The sequence below is a fragment of the Cucurbita maxima genome, unplaced genomic scaffold (genome assembly GCF_002738345.1).
Source record: "Cucurbita maxima cultivar Rimu unplaced genomic scaffold, Cmax_1.0 Cma_Scf00119, whole genome shotgun sequence".
NCBI lineage: Eukaryota > Viridiplantae > Streptophyta > Magnoliopsida > Cucurbitales > Cucurbitaceae > Cucurbita > Cucurbita maxima.
Genome location: NW_019272135.1, coordinates 95,372 through 98,346, shown reverse-complemented (window position 1 = coordinate 98,346; position 2,975 = coordinate 95,372).

The following is a 2,975-nucleotide window of genomic DNA, read 5'->3' as shown; positions in this document are numbered from 1 at the left end:
TCCTCAACTTCTTGAGGTTTCTTAGGACTTTGTTCCTTCAACAAATGAACTTCATGCCTGAAAGGTAATAATTCTTTCTTGAAGTCCTGTATCTTATATCGAATCAATATTTTGTCGATGTACGATGCCTAAGACAATGCTAGTGATTTGTTCTTGCGATTCCGAACAATTTGGATTCCAAGGACAAACTGAGCCTCTCCCAAATCTTTCATTTGGAATTGTGTCGCTAGCCAATGCTTAATGTCAGATAGAAATCCCACATCATTTCCAATGAGTAAGATATTGTCAACGTACAACACCAGGAAAGCTACTGTAGAGTTGACTATCCTTTTATAAACACAAGGTTCGTCAACATTCTGTTTAAAACCATAAGATTTGATCGCAGTATCAAACTTTATATTCCAGGATCGAGATGCTTGCTTCAACCCATAAATGGATCTTTTAAGCTTGCAAACCCTTTGCTCGTGATCCTATTCAATGAACCCCTCTAGTTGAGCCATATAGATACTCTCTTCAAGATTTCCGTTTAGAAAGGCTGTCTTAACATCTATTTGTCAAATTTCATAATTATAAAATATGGCAATAGACAAGAGTATTCTAATCGATTTAAGCATAGCAACAGGAGAGAAGGTTTCTTCATAGTCCACCCCCTCTCTTTGGGTATAACCCTTTGCTACTAGTTGAGCTTTAAAGGTCTGTACCTTACCGGTTTGGTCTCGTTTCCTCTTATAGATCCATTTCCAACCAATAGGTTTTACCCCATCTGGTTGATCTGCAAGTTCCAAAACTGAATTGAAGTACATTGACTCCATTTTAAGATTCATGGCTTTAATCCACTAATCTCTATCTTTATCATTCATTGCCTGTTTATAGGTCAATGGATCCTCAATGCCATCATCAGGTATGATGACTTGGGTTTCTGCCAAACCCAAGTAACGATCGTCTCTTTGAAGGTCATAAAACAAACACTTTATTTTCTTGAAGGTCATAAAACAAACCACCTTTCGTCTCTTTGAGGTATCCTACGAATAGATATAATTTTGAACGACGTTCTAATTTCTTGGGGTTTTGCAACAACGCATGTGCTGGACATCCTCAAATTCTGAAGTGACGTAAACTACCTTATGCCCCGGGCATGTTCTGCCAACACACCACCTTCAAAACATGGGGCTGGCCCAAGGGTTGCCCAATGGCGTCACCACAACGTCACACGCTCAACGAGGTTCATGTTGGACGCCCGAAGGCACCCAACTCCACCCCACCTTGCATGCTTTGTCGTCGTACCAACCATCAACCATCCTCAAGTCAGCCCAAGTTAAAAGGCCACATTCCATGCTCAACAAGTCTCATGTCGCACGCACAAAGTCATTTGACACTGCCCCACCAAGCATGTTCTGCCACCACACAACCTTCAAAACATAGGGCTAGCCCAAGGAAGGGAGGCATACCACAACAACGTCCCACACTCAACGAGGATCATGCCGCACGCTCGAAGGCACCCAGCTCCACCCCACTTTGCATGTTTCATCATCGTACCAGCAGCCATCCACAGTCCAAACACCAGAGATGCCCAATTAGAAGGCAACATTGCAACATTCCGTGCTCAACGAGGCTCATGTCGCACGCCCAAAGGCACCCGATTCCAACCAGCCGAACATGTTCTGGCACCACACGCCTTCAAAACATAGGGCTGGCCCAAGGCTGGCCGAGCATCACCACAACGTCACACACTCAACGAGGTTCATGCTGCACGCCCAAAGGCACCCGACTCCACCCCACCTTGCATGTTTCATCATCGTACCAGCCATCAACCATCCTCAAGTCAACCCAAGTTAGAAGGCAACATCGCAACATTCCATTCTCAACAAGGCTCATGTTGCACGCCCAAAGGCGCACCCGACACTACCTCACTGTGCAAGTTTTGCCACCGCACCACTGCCATCAACCGCCCTCGTTCGCCAACCACCACCCCCACACCCCAAGCATATGCCCACGTGCGGCACATAGTGCTTGGGGCATGGGGGTGGCGGAAGACATAGGGGGTACCCCCGTGCACAGCCAATGCTGATTAGTCACCCCCTATATAGTACATTTTGAGGCATTTTTGGTCTGCCAGGCCTAGATACGATTTTTCTGAGTCGTCATACGGCCAAATATATCAAGTTTTAGAATGTTGTTTTCCATGAACTCGATTGATTCATGAATTGGACATTCTAATGGATCTATAAATCAAGTTTCATAATTTTTCAACAACCTAATTTTTTTTAATGAATTTTTAAATATTAAATAATAAGAAATTAGAAAAAATAGCTAGAGTTGTCAAAAAAAATCTGAAATTTTGTGGGAATCATGTTTTCATGTTTCTTAGCTCCTAGAAAAAAATTACAACAAACCGATCACTCCACATGTACTTTCACAATTAATGGGTGATGGATGGGGCACGGGCGCGGGCGCGTGCACAGCAGAATGCGGACGGGGCTGGGACGGGGCGCGCGGGAGAATGCTGGCGGGGAAGGGGGCATGCGTGCGCGGAAGCACATTGGCGAGGCGGGGCTGGGGGCACGCGCGCGCTAGAGAACGAGGGCGGAGCGGGGCGGGAGAGAGCACGCGCGGGGGCAAGCGGGCGGGGCGCACGCGAGGGGAAGGGCGGGGCAGGCGAGCCCGCGGGCACGTTTCGACACTACCACTCCGTGCGCGTTCCGCCACCGCACCACCACCGTCAACCGCCCTCGACCTCCGACCACCACCTCGACGACCCAAGCATATGCCCATGTGCAGCGCATAATGCTTGGGGCGTGGGGGTGGCGGAAGATATAGGGGGTACTCCCGTGCCCAGCCCATGCAGACTAGTCACCCCCCTATATAGTACATTTTGAGGCATTTTTTGTCTGCCAGGCTTAGATACGAATTTTCTGAGCCATCATACGGTCAAATATCTCAAGTTTTAGATTGTTTTTTTTCCATTAACTCGATTG